At 36.3% G+C, this 15,046-nt stretch overlaps 2 pseudogenes; both read left to right on the forward strand.

Moving 5' to 3' along the window:
* Positions 1–7,812: 7,812 nt before the first annotated feature.
* Positions 7,813–9,496, forward strand: LOC140981062 (uncharacterized; annotated as a pseudogene).
* A 1,130-nt stretch (positions 9,497–10,626) lies between these two features.
* Positions 10,627–14,022, forward strand: LOC140981061 (uncharacterized; annotated as a pseudogene).
* Positions 14,023–15,046: the final 1,024 nt, after the last annotated feature.

Here is a 15,046-nt window from a genome sequence, read left to right on the forward strand (position 1 = left end):
AATATGCAACAGTCAAGCTTCCTTGGTTCATTGGAGATAGCATCATTTTTTAATGGACTCATGCACAAGTGGTGCATCATCCTCTTCATGAGATTTAGATATCCATTGTAAAAATTCTCCAATAAATAAGATATTGTTGTGAAAAAGTAAAAATTTACGGTAAAAAATAAAAATCTCAAACTCTCAAAATTATCACACTACACACTTTATAATATTTTTCTCTCAATTTAATTGTGATTTTCTTCACAAATTAGAGATCTATTTATAGAAAATCTTTACAAATAATCCAAAAATAAAATCATCATTACCTACATCATCACACACTAATTTTCAATATTTACAACTCTTATTTTCAACATTCAAATATTCAACATACACATTTTAAATATTAATTTTCAACATTCCCCTTTGTGATGATGATCATGATACGATGATGTCTTCATTACGTGTTTTTGTACTGCCTCATTAAAAACCTTACTAGGAAAAACCCATTGGGATAAAAACCATAGTAAGGGAAAAAGAGTGCAGTCACGTAAACTCCCCCTCATGTTGATACGAACAATTCTTCACAAATTTCGTAGATTGCGCATCCCAATATTATATATGTGCTTTCTGAATATTGTCGTAGGAAGTGCCTTTGTGAAGAGATCTGATGAGTTTTCACTTGATTGAATGTGACGAACATCAATACATTTATTCTTCTCAAGCTCTTTGGTGAATGCGAAGAACTTAGGAGGAATATGTTTAGTTATGTCGCTTTTTATGTATCCTTCTTTCATTTGAGCAACACATGCAGCATTATCTTCATATAGTATCACAGGCTTCTCGTCGAATGATAATCCGCATGAGATTTGGATATGTTGAGTCATTGATTTTAACCACACACATTCACGGCTTGCTTCATGTAGTGCAATAATCTCGGCATGATTTGATGAAGTTGTTACAAGTGTTTGTTTCTGTGAACGCCAAGAAATTGCAGTGCCTCCACGAGTAAATACATATCCAGTTTGAGAACGTGCTTTGTGTGGATCAGATAAGTATCCAGCATCGGCATAACCAATTATACTTGGATTAGCATCTTTTGAATACAAAAGTCCCAAGTCTGTCGTTCCTCGTAGATAACGGAATATATGTTTAATTCCGTTCCAATGTCTCTTTGTTGGATATGTGCTAAATCTTGCCAATAAATTTACGGCAAAAGATATATCAGGCCTTGTACAATTTGTAAGATACATAAGGGCACCGATAGCACTTAGATATGGTACTTCTGGACCAAGAATATCTTCATCATCTTCACATGGACGGAATGGATCCTTTTCTATGTTTAATGATCTAACAACCATTGGAGTACTTAAAGGATTTGATTTGTCCATATTAAAACGTTTAAGGATCTTTTCTGTATAATTTGTCTGGTGAACAAATATTCCACATTCTTTTTGTTCAATTTGTAAACCCAGACAATACTTGGTTTTTCCAAGATCCTTCATTTCAAATTCTTCTTTCAAGTATGACACAACTTCTTGAATTTCCTTATTTGTTCCAATGATGTTTAAATCATCAACATATACAGCAATAATTACGCATCCGGATGTTGTTTTCTTAATGAAAACACAAGGGCATATTGAATTATTTACATATCCCTTTTTCATCAAATGATCATTTAGCCGATTATTCCACATTCGGCCAGATTGCTTTAACCCATATAATGATCTTTGTAATTTCACAGAATAATATTCTCTGGGTTTTGAACTTTGTGCTTCAGGCATCTTAAATCCTTCAGGGATTTTCATATATATATTACTATCAAGTGATCCATATAAGTAAGCTGTAACAACATCCATAAGACGCATTTCTAAATTTTCAGATACTGCCAAGCTAATCAAATACCGAAACGTAATTGCATCCATCACAGGAGAATACGTTTCTTCATAATCAATTCCAGGCCTTTGAGAAAAACCTTGTGCAACAAGTCGAGCTTTATATCTTACTATTTCATTTTTCTCATTTCGCTTTCGAATAAAAACCCATTTGTATCCAACAGGTTTTACACCTTCAGGTGTAAGGACTATAGGTCCAAAAACATTACGTTTATTTAGCGAATCCAATTCAACCTGGATGGCATCTTTCCATTTTATCCAATCCTGCCGATTTTTACATTCACCAAAAGATTTTGGTTCATGATCTTCATTATCATTTATGATGTCGATTGCCACATTATAAGAAAATATATCATCAATTTCTTCTATATCTTTTCGGTTCCATATTTTTCCAGTATTAATATAATTGATAGAGATTTCATGATTCTCGTCAGTTTGTGGTTCTGAGAGAACATTTTCATCATCACGTGTTTCTTCAGGAACAACATTCTCTATTTTGTGATCATCATGTGTTTCTTCAGGAACATCATTCTCTATTTTGTGATCATTGTGTTTCTCTATGAATTTTCTTTTTCGAGGATTTTTATCCTTGGAACCCACTGGCCTTCCACGCTTCAGGCGTTTTACGACATCATGACTTTGTTCAATTTGTTTCTTTGGAATTTCAATTCGAGCAGGAGCATTTTACAACATGTATATATGATTTAGTTACTCTTTTTGCATCTGTAAATCCATCTGGTATTTGATTTGCTATTCTTTGCAAGTGCGCAATTTGCTGTACATCTTTTTCACATTGTTGTGTTCTTTGATCCAGATGTAACAATGATGATACATACCATGTAATTTCTTTTTCTGTATGTTTCTTGTCTCCCCCTAACATTGTGAAGATTTCCTCATTAAAATGACAATCAGCAAAACGTGCTGTGAACACGTCGCCTATCTGAGGTTCAAGATATCGAATGATTGATGGACTATCATAACCGATATAAATTCCAATCTTTCTTTGAGATCCCATTTTCTTTCGTTGAGGTGGTGCCATAGGCACATACACCATATATCCAAAAATTCTCAGATGAGAAATGTCTGATTCTTTACCAAATGCAAGCTGCAATGGGGAGTATTTATGATATGCACTTGGTCTGATGCGAATTAATGAAGCAGCATGTAAAATTGCATGTCCCCATATAGAAATAGGAAGCTTTGTTTTCATAATCATTGGTCTAGCAATCATTTGCAGACGTTTAATCAATGATTCAGCCAATCCATTCTGTGTATGTACATGAGCAACATGATGCTCAACAATGATTCCCATAGACATACAATAATCATTGAAAGTTTGGGAAGTAAATTCACCAGCATTATCAAGTCTAATTTTCTTGATTGTATAATCGGGAAATTGATTCCTCAATTTTATTATTTGAGCAAGTAATCTTGCAAATGCAACATTTCGAGTTGACAATAAACATACATGTGACCATCTGCTGGAGGCATCAATCAATACCATAAAGTATCTGAATGGTCCACATGGTGGATGGATTGGTCCACAAATATCACCCTGAATACGTTCAAGAAACATTGGTGATTCAGTTTGGATTTTGGCTGGTGATGGTCTTATAATAAGTTTTCCAAGAGAACATGCTTTACATTGAAACTTATTATTCTGAAAGATCTTCTGGTCTTTCAATGGATGACCATGTGTATTTTCTATAATTCTTCGCATCATTGTTGAACCAGGATGTCCTAATCGATCATGCCAATTGGTTAATATTGAAGAATTATCAATTACCATGTTTGATTCAATGGGACGTATATGTGTATAATGCAATCCAGTAGGGAGCATTGGTAGTTTTTCAATCACATATTTCTTTCCTGATTTATATGTGGTAAGACACATATATTTCTCATTCCCTTCATTCATTGTTTGAGTATCATACCCATGGGAATATATATCATTAAAACTCAACAAATTTCTTTTCGATTGTGGTGAATATAAAGCATCATTGATCAAAAATTTTGTACCATTAGGTAACAAAAATTGTGCTTTACCACATCCTTTAATCAAGTCTACAGGACCTGATATTGTATTCACCGTTGTTTTTGTTGGTTTTAGTTCCAAGAAATATCTTTTATCTCGGAGGATAGTGTGCGTTGTACCACTATCAGGTATGCAAACTTCAGCTTGGTTCGTAGCATTTTCCATATTTGAACTTCAAAAAAATATGCAATGAAATAAAATTATTGACAATAAAATACAATACAATATAACACACTATAAAACATTATCATACGAATACATAAAAAATAAAATATTTTACATATTTATTCCACCATCAAATTGATCATTATCTGAGAAATCAATCAGAAAATCTCCAGCATCAAAATGAGTTGAACCACTCAAAGGTTCACTGTGTTCAGTAAAGTTGGTCTCCTTTTCTTTCCCCTTTATTGATTCTTTATAAAGTTTACAAAGGTGCTCAGGGGCTCGACAAATACGGGACCAATGTCCTGGAGTACCACATCTGAAACAAGAACTTTCAAATCTTTTTGAGTGATTCTCATTAACACTCATATTCTCTTGATGCCTTTTCGGTGGGTGGTTTGGGACGTTCTTTTGAGATGAGTTATAGAAATAACTATCTCGATTATTTTCAAAACCACGGCCGCGTCCACGACCACGACCACTTCNTAGGCGATTAGTTCAGAATATCTCGAAAATCTACGCACTCTATATTGTTGTTGTAGAGTTATATTCGATGCGTGAAAAGTGGAAAATGTTTTTTCAGGCATTTCCAATTCAGTAATCTCATGCCCACAAAATTTCAGTTGCGAGATTATTCGATACATCGCCGAGTTGTAATCACTGACTTTCTTAAAATCTTGGAATCTCAACGTATTCCATTCATCCCGGGCGGTCGGAAGTATAACTTCCCTTATATGTTCAAATCTTTCTTTTAATCCTTTCCACAGAGCCATGTGATCTTTTTCGATGAGATATTCACATTTCAAACTTTCATCAAGATGTCGGCGCAAAAATATTATAGCTTTTGCTTTTTCTTGTGATGAAGATATACCATTTTCTTTAATAGTCTCGCTTAGACCTAATGACTCAAGATGCATTTCTACATCGAGAGTCCATGGCAATAATTTTTCCCCGTAATGTCGAGTGCAACAAATTCGAGCTTTGTCAAGTTTGACATGGTGGTACTAAAAATATTATGATGCATTTTATTAGTTAATGAATATTGCAATACAAAGTAATGGATAAACAATAAATACAAGTATTCGTAAAAATAAAGAAAACACATGATGAGGATATTCTCCGATAAATACAAGACTCGTGAGTATGATAACCAAAATAATTAAAAATAACCTTGAGAAAACCATCTTCTTTTTTCTTCGAAAAATTTGATGAAGAATAATTTTTAGAGAAGAAGAGAAAGTTGGAGTGATTGAATGTGTTTGTGAGATCATATTTATAGAGCAAAAACTAGCCGTTTTGTTACCGTTTATGACTGTTGGTGTACAAGAAAATAAATTTATGTATTTGTATAATTTTATGGTAATAATATGGTGTATATAATATTAGTAATGTTTTAAATAATTATGTATATCATATCACAATATTATAATGAGGTGTCATAAGATATTTTGTTTAAAAACCTTATAGACTTTTATACTTGTCGTATCCCTTACCGGGAGTGTGGGATGTCGTCTTAACATCCTCCCAGTATTTATAACAATTTTTTGAAAAATTTATTTTATTATAACATTATATTATATTAAGTATATACACAATAAATAAATAAACAGTAAAATAAATATTATTACTTTTGTTACCTTTTTCTTCTGTTTTGGAGCTTGGAAAAATATGGAGGACTTTTAGAGCTTCGTGCTGATAACGTGTTGTGAAAAAATAAAAATTTACAGTAAAAAGTAAAAATCTCAAACTTTCAAAATTATCACACTACACACTTTATAATATTTTTCTCTCAACTCAATTGTGATTTTCTTCACAAATGAGAGATCTATTTATAGAAAATCTTTACAAATAATCCAAAAATAAAATCATCATTACCTATATCATCACACACTAATTTTCAATATTTACAACTCTTATTTTCAACATTCAAATATTCAACATTCAAATATTCAACATACACATTTTAAATATTAATTTTCAACATATATTATTTTTATGCTATTTGTCTTTGCATGATCCATCGTGTAATTGTTATTTGTCACTATCCATCACATTTATTACGTTGCCTAAATTTATTAATTACTAAAAATTTTTTTCTTTGGTAGTTTATTTTTTTCTTCAAGAATTCCACATATGAAATCAGAAGAAAAGTTGAAATACATCACCAAACGCTATTATTCTACATCCCAACTTACATGCTTGGGGTTTTATGGATAATTATTTTAATGTTTTTTTTAAATTTTAGTTTTATATATAGAATTATATTATTTTTTCCAAAATAACTATGAATTTTAGACATTATATTTTTTTTAAATTTTAGTTTAATATATAGAATTATATAATATATAAAGAATGGTCACTACAAGAAAAACACAGATTAGAGACCGTCGAATAGGTTCTAATCGGTCTCTACTCCAAAATAGAGACCGATTAGCGACTGATTTGATTGGTATCAATAACTTTGATCGCTAATTGTGATGGTCCGGTACCATGAACCGGTATTTAAATTAGCAACTACATTTACGTTGTCGGTCTCTAAAATAGAGATCGTTTTTTTAAAAAAATTGTTTATACTTTAAATACAGAATAATTAAAATCAGTCTCTAATTTTGAGACCGATTCATGAGTCGGTCGCTAAATGAGAGACTGATGCCAAACAATCAGTCTCCAAGTTAGAGATTGAATTTATGAAATCAGTCTCTAAATTAGAGATCATTTTTCCACCTTCATTTTTTTTTGTTAATTACATCAATTCAAACAATCACAACACAATTAATATGCATAATAAATCAATATAATCATCCAAAAAGCACAACACATTATTAACATCAATACAACTACTCTAAGCCACAACTTATCAATCAACACCAAAATCAATACAAATATTTATACCAACTATTCAAGTGCGAAATATCCCAAAACAATTGTCAATTCATTCCACAAAATGTTCAACCACTTCCAAACATTTCCAAGTGAATCCATTTGAAGCTCAAACTTTAACTACTGGGATGGTGTCTAAGGGGCTTGAGTCTCATCAGAATCTATAATGGTTGAAAAAAGTCTTGAAAGCAGAAAGACGGTCTAGTGTTTGAGAAAATACCATACGAGCTATAAATTCACACATCTTTTCCTCCAATTCAGTAACTCGAGTCCTTAAATCTGTGTTAACTGCCCTCAACTCTTGTATCGCAACAGATGAGTTACTTGGACGAACCCTTCGTGTAGAAGCAGACATCGCATGAGGAAAGACAACTTTTGCTTGGGAGCCAAGTCCATAAATGCATATTTTCTTTATCTCTCCAACTACCTCGTAATATATGTCGTTTATGGCATCCTGTGATGGAGTATGTGGCTCTTCCCCCTATATAATAGCTTGAAATATCTCGGAAATTCTTGTAGTCATGTTATCTTATGTAAAAGAAAAAACATTTCAGTATGTAATATACCAAGTATTGATCAACTTAACATTAAATTTTAGATTTAATGAAGAAAAATATATATTATTTATGTTAAATCTATTGTTTTTGCTGATCAAACTCGTGAAAACTCAATTATCTCAAAAGCTTACACCAAAATAACATTATGAAATATGAATAGAGATATAATATTCATATTCCCCACAAACTTTATAAAATGCACTATTTTGCGTTGAAGACCATTGAGAGTTGTTTCCTTTATAAAAAAAGTAAAACGGTTAACAACCGACATTACTAACTTGGATTCGATTACAAATTCTATTGTAATGTGTGTAGTGTGGCGAAGTACTCTGCACCCGCCCAGCCCTTAACTGTACATGCAGATAAGAAGCTCAGCTATTGTTATTCTCCCATCCGCGGTTTACCCTTCCCCACTCTCACTGGATCAATCTATCGAACAGCTATGAAACACCATCACCATCCCAAGAACGACGTCGCCGTCTCCTCCTCCGAAGTTGCCGCCTCGTCGCTGCACCACCCAATGCGCTGTCGTCCTCCCATTGCGCATCGGAGAAGCCATCTATGGCTGTGGAGGATTCTTCAAGAGACTGCTCATCGTTGCCTTAGCCACAACCACCGCCGCCGAATCGGTGATGGTGGAGCGGCGGGGGGACTACTCCAACCTCTGTAAGTGGACAATCTCCAATTTACCTAAACTCAAATCCCGTGAACTCTCTGGAGTAAGTATTTTGAAGTCGGGGTTTTGATTGCCGTCTGCTAATTTACCCCAAGGGCGACGCGCAGATGCTTCCTGGATACATGTCCATCTTTTTTCAAATAATGGACCCTCGGAATACTGCTTCTTCTAAGTGGGATTGTTTTGCGAGCTATCGTCTCTCCGTCGACAATTTATCAGACTCGTCAAAATCAGTGCACCGTGACAGCTGGCACAGGTTTTCTTCGAAGAAGAAATCTCACGGGTGGTGCGACTTTTCTTCGCTCAATCCTCTCTTAGATCCTAAGCTTGGATTCTTGCATCCGGCCAACGATTGCATACTCATCACTGCTGATATATTGATACTTAACGAGTCCGTTTCATTCTCGTGGGATAATTATGATTTGCAGGCAGCTAATATGTCCAGCACAGGCGGGGGAGGGACGATTGGGCCGGTGGTTGGGGACTTTTTGAGCGGAAAGTTTACCTGGAAAGTGCATAATTTTAGTCTTTTCAAGGATATGATCAAGACGCAGAAAATAATGAGCCCTCTTTTTCCATCAGGGGAGTGTAATTTGTGAATCAGTGTTTATCAGTGTGTGTAAATGGGGTGGACTATTTGTCTATGTGTCTGGAAAGCATGGACACGGAGAAGAACTTATTGGTTTCAGATAGGAGTTGCTGGTGTTTGTTTAGGATGTCAGTGTTGAATCAGAAGGTGGGTGGGAGAACCAACCATATCCATCGGGATAGTTATGGTCGGTTTGCAGCGGATAATAAGAGTGGGGATAACACGAGTTTGGGATGGAATGATTATATAAAATTGGAGGATTTTATGCGGCCCGAGTCAGGGTTCTTGGTTGAAGGCACTGCTGTAATATGTAGTTTGTTTGCATGACATAATTAGAACAAAAAATTTATGGGAAATGAGGTTTATTTGTGATTAGGCATTGTATTCCTTTTGGAACTTTAGAACCTGAATGCACTTTTCATCAGCGCTTGAAACAGAGCAATCAATGCCAGAGATGCTGAAGACTACTATGTTTTACCTCATGCTATGTAGCTCGGACACCTTAAAAAAAATTCCGAAGAATTGTACATGGATACGATACGGACACGGATACGACACGCGATCATAAGGCAAAATCCATGTCGTTGACTTTTTTAAGGTTGACCGGTCGGATACGGCGAAGGCACGCCGCAGACACGTTTCGGCAAAAAAAAAGATTTTTTTTAGCTTTTTCTTTTTAGATCACTACTCTAAATATATACATTGTATATATTTACATAAATACATTTCTACAATATATTTANCTTATATTTTTTAAATTTGTTGTATCGTCATATCCGTATCATATTCGATACGATACTTGTACCCGTATCCATGCAACATTGACCTCATGTTAGGATGGAATAGTGCATTTGAGATTTATTGGTTTAAAATTTACTTCATGTTGAACTTTCAAATTGTAAATGCTATAACCTGTCATTTAACTGAATCTCCCTGTGATGTGTTTTCACCAAACCTTTTTGAAAGTTAAACTGATCTTTTACCAGGAGTTAAGGATTTGTGTTGCCCTCTAGACATGGTGTGTTTGGACTTAACCTGTTAACATCTATTAAGAGGTAATATAGGAAATGAAGTGCGAATCGACATTAGCATTCTGGAGTCTATCTATCTTGAACATCTAATTATGGAAAATATATTTTTTTTTAGCTTATTCGATATTGTTTGCATCTCACAGTTGGCTTCTAAACTGATAAATCCTCGATTGTGCTTCCGTTATCAGGGCAGTCTCAGCCTCCATGCCACCTTTCAGTTTTTCTTGAAGTTACTGATTCGCGAAATACTGCTAGTGATTGGAGCTGTTTTGTGAGCCATCGTTTGTCTCTCGTGAATCAAAGAATAGAAGAGAAGTCTGTTGCAAAGGAATCTCAGAATCGCTACTCGAAGGCTGCTAAGGGCTGAGGCTGGCGTGAGTTCGTGACACTCACTAGTCTCTTTGATCAAGATTCTGGATTTCTAGTCCAGGATGCTGTTATCTTTTCAGCCGAGGTTCTTCTATTGAAAGAAACATCTATGATGCAGGAATTCACAAATAAGGAAAATGACTCAGGACATCCCCTTCTCAGTTAGAGAATGTTGGGAACAGAGGGTCATTCACATGGAAGGTGGAGAACTTCTTGTCCTTCAAGGAAATAATGGAGACAAGAAATTTTTTTAGCAGATTCTTTCAAGCTGGTGAATGTGAGCTTCGTATTGGTGGGCGGCTCTTTCTTAGCTTGCTTGTTTTGCCAACTCTGTCTAAGCTTACTTGCTTTACCAACTCTTCTAAGCTTGCTTGTTTTGCCAGCTCTGTCTAAGCTTACGTTTTTTGCCAACCAACTCTGGACGTTATTGGCATTCTGGTCTGTGACTGATTATATTTTTTCTTTGCTGTCGTAATCTGTTATGCAAGAGTTTATGAGTTTTTTGACACCATTTGTATATATTTGGAGAGTGACCAATCAGTGGGCTGTGACCCTGATAAAAACTTTTGGGTCAAATACAGGATGGCAATCGTGAACCAGAAAGATCCATCCAAAACAGTTTGGAAGGAGTCATCAATATGCACAAAGAGATGGAACAATTCCGTCCTTCAATTTATGAAGGTATCTGACATGTTAGAAGCCGATACAGGTTTTCTGCTGCGTGACACTGTTGTGTTTGTTTGTGAGATATTGGATTGCTGCCCATGGTTCGACTTTCAGACCTGGAGGTCAGTTTTAGGTCACTTTTAATTTCAGTATCTGCTAATTCCCGCGAATTACCCCCAAAACATATTCTATGTCATCTTGAAATGGTCTTGATGGACCTGAGCATTAACAGAGATGATTATGAGCTTCAAAATTGGAGGAATTTAATGGATGCCATTGAGAAGTGGCAGTTATGCTACTTGGCACCCTCTTTTTCAGTCATGTGTCCAATGCTTGGTGCCCTGTAACCTGGTTTGCCTTGTCAGGTTTTAACTTCTGAAGATGATCAAGATGCCCTGACAACTGACCCTGATGAACTGGTTGATTCTGATGATAGTGAATGTTTGAGTGGAGATGAGGAAGAGATCTTTAGAAATCTCCTGTCCACGGCTGGATTTCACCTTTCTTATGGAGTTAATCCTTCCCAACCTCAGGTCAATCTGAGAGAGAAACTTCTCATCGATGCTGGAGCAATAGCTGGTTTCCTGACTGGACTTCGGGTGTATCTTGATGACCGAGCTAAAGTGAAGAGATTGCTTCTCCCTACAAAGATATGAGGTGGTAATGACGTTAAACAAATGAATAAGAATGACAATTCTTCCCCTAGTTGGACAAATTTGTTGATGGGAGTCAAAGTTCTGCAGCAGGCAATCATTGATTTACTGTTAGATATAATGGTAGAATGTTGCCAGCCTTCAGAGGGAAGTCCTTGCGTCGTTTCCTCTGATGTTAGTTCAAAATCTTCTTCCGTGGGCAGTGGCGCAATTGGTTCACTGGAATCTGATGGAGATAATCGAGTGTCAGAATCCCCTAAAACTGTGGCGGAGAAGAGATTCGAGTCGGGTACTGCTGAAATCATAAATGTATCTGTTGTACAAAGCTCTGGCATTGATCTGATTAAGGCACATGAAAAAATCATCCCTGGACAGTCTACGTGTCCACCAGAGACAGCTGCTGATAGTTCATCTGATTTTCCCCTTCGTCAACCCCAGGTACTGTTGCTTCATCTTCTAAACTATTTAAATTTTTTCTTGTTACTGATTGAAGGGACTTCGATGCAGACCAAGTGGCCACAACAGTCAGAGGAGCTTCTGGGGTTGATTGTGAATTCTTTGAGAGCACTTGATGGATCTGTCCCACAAGGTTTTCTAGAACCAAGGAGACGGCCGCAGTCTGCTGAAAAGATTACATTTGTATTGGATAAAGCTCCCAAACATTTACAGCTAGACATAGTTGCTTTAGTTCCAGAATTAGTTGAACCTTCAGAACATCCACTTGCTGCCTCTGCACTTTTAGATCGGCTCCAGAATCCTGATGCAGAACCTGCATTACGAATGCCGGTAAGATAAGGGGTAGTGGTACCTGTATCTGTGCTTCTTTAATTGCATGCGAACTTGTATTTAGGTGATTCCAAAGATTAAGTTCTATATCAGTTTTTATTGTTTCTACTTGGCGCGACTGATCTATTAAAATCCTTTTTCACAGATTTTTGGGGCCCTTAGCCAGTTGGAGTGTAGCAGTGAAGTATGGGAACATGTTCTTTTTCGGTCACTGGATGTTTTGGCTGATTGTAATGATGAACCTCTTGCAGCCACAATGGAATTCATATTTAAAGCTGCGCTGCATTGCCAACATCTGCCTGAAGCAGTAAGCATTGATCGGAGAATTTTTATCCTGTTTAATTTGCTTGTTATGATTTCTTTTCTTTCCATATTATTATTTCTTTGTTCATGCCTCACACTTGTCGGTCTCCCTCTCTAGGTCAGATCCATACGAGCCAGACTAAAGACTTTGGGCACTGAAGTCTCTGCATGCGTCCTGGATTATTTAAGTCGAACTGTAAATAGTTGTGCAGATATTGTTGTGTCTATTCTTAAAGATATTGATTGCGGTAATGACTTTGGTGATAATTACTTACCAAGTGAACTTCTCATGTTTGGGGAAAGTGAACCTACTCCTGGAAGGTTAACTTCTGGGGAAGAGCATGTTTTCCATGGTAGCTGTCATTTTTCTGATATTTACATTTTAATTGAGATGTTATCTATTCATTGCCTTGCGATTGAATCAGCCCGTACTTTTGAGAGAGCTGTAGTTCGTGGGACCTTTGTTTCTCAGTTTGTAGCTGCTGTTTTGGAAAGATGCCTTGCTCTGCAACTGAATATGACTTCACAAAGCATGGCTGAAAATATTCAGCACCCTGATGTAGTAATGGATGGGGAAGCCATTGAACAACTGAGAACCCCACGAGATGATTTTATATTGGTTCTTGGTCTTGCAGAGACATTGGCACTTTCTGAGCACACAGTGGTGAAAGAATTCTTTATATTATGTTATGCAAATGGTATGCGGATGAATCTCACAGACTTAGAATGCCAAAGAGGCTTGTTGATAGTGCAACAAATTCTGTTGTTGCTAGCGGTGAAATAGAGTTAGTTTTGGAAATTTTGGTGATCTTAATTTGGGAGGATCAGGAAATAGTAAGACCTGCTCTGAGTATGAAGCGGGAGGCTGCCGAACTCGCAAATGCTGACCGAGCTGCTCTTTGGCATCAGTTATGTGCCAGTGAAGACGCAGTCCTTCGTATTTGTGAAGAAAGTAATGCTGAAACCGTTTGTATATCTAAAGAAAAATCTGTTATATCTCAAGGCTCAATGAGTCAGAGGCCTCTAATAGCCGTCTTAAGGTAATTACTTTCATCTAGTAATAATTTTTCATGACAGTCATTTCTGTTACTGATTCTTGAATGGAATGGCAGTCTGAAATGAGGGCTGAGATGGATCGCGTTGCTCGGGAAAGAAAAGAACTGACAGAGCAGATGCATGAAGTTCAGAATCAACTAGAGTGGGTTCGCTCAGAAAGGGATGATGAAGTAATGAAGCTTGTGACCGAGAAGAAAATTCTTCATGAAAGGTCTGATATTTTGAGGAAGGCTATGTTAGATTCATAATTTTTCTTGTCTCACTATGCTAGATGGTGACCAGTGACCTGACCTAGGGAATGAAAATGTTGTGCAAATCTGTCATTTCTGTGTGGTTGTTAGAGTAGGTGTCTGTTTGGCAAGCCGACTTGTGGCTAGGGTTTTTATTGACTCTAATGTAAAACAATTTTTATTTAATAATATTTTACGATTTTATTCGATTATGAAATTATACTTTGTTGGAACATTTTATGTTCGCAATCTTTACTTGATTTTGATGTTAACAAAACTTGTTATTGTTTTTCTAATAATCTACCTTAAGTGCGCAGAAAACTTGAACTGAAATAATCAGTTGACAGTCCAAACTGAAGACTATCGGATAGGCCAACTGATCTTATAAATTGAACAAATTCAACTGATGTATCTTAAATCAGTTCAACTGACTAACCAGATGAAAGGTAGTTCAGCAGGAAACCTTCAGAAGCCCGACCAGCTAATGAAGTGTTCAACTGATGAAGATCCCAGCTGATCAGTTCAACTGAATCAGTGAAATCAGTTCAGCTGACGAGCCAACTGATTTCGCCTCTTCAACTGCAGACCAGTTCAACTAACCAGTTCAGAAATTCAGTTAGGAGCAATCAGTTGCGGAACACGACAGTCAACATTATTGGAATCCAGCTGTGTGCAAAGGTACATAAGTTTTTGTCCAGTCAAAGGACAATAATGGACCGAACAGCAAAGCTTAACGACAAATTGTTCCAGAAGAGATGTCGGAAAAAGACGAGACACAAACTTCAAGGAATGCATTCAAGCTGCAACGATCACATGCGCTGAGTCTTGGTATACGGTCGTCTTGCTGCTATAAATACAGGCCAAGACCTTCAGCAAAGAAAAAACAGAGAGAATGTGAAAAACAAGAAGGGCACGCTTATTATTCATCAGCTTTCAAGAAGCATTACGCCAAGTTATATCAGCTTAGTATAGAAGCTATTTTCCCTAAGTGTGTGAGAACACCTTTCTGGTGTATTCATTGTTCAGTTCTCACACACACACACACATCACCACTCAAATACAGTCTTGCACAAAGACAATAAACTTTTGTATGTGGTCTTTAACACATAGAAGTTAAAGAAGTGTTGGCTGGAAGGTGTTGTTGTCAGTCTAGAGTAGGAGTTCAGTTAGGCA

Source organism: Primulina huaijiensis, chromosome 7 (genome assembly GCF_012295235.1).
Source record: "Primulina huaijiensis isolate GDHJ02 chromosome 7, ASM1229523v2, whole genome shotgun sequence".
Taxonomy (NCBI): domain Eukaryota; kingdom Viridiplantae; phylum Streptophyta; class Magnoliopsida; order Lamiales; family Gesneriaceae; genus Primulina; species Primulina huaijiensis.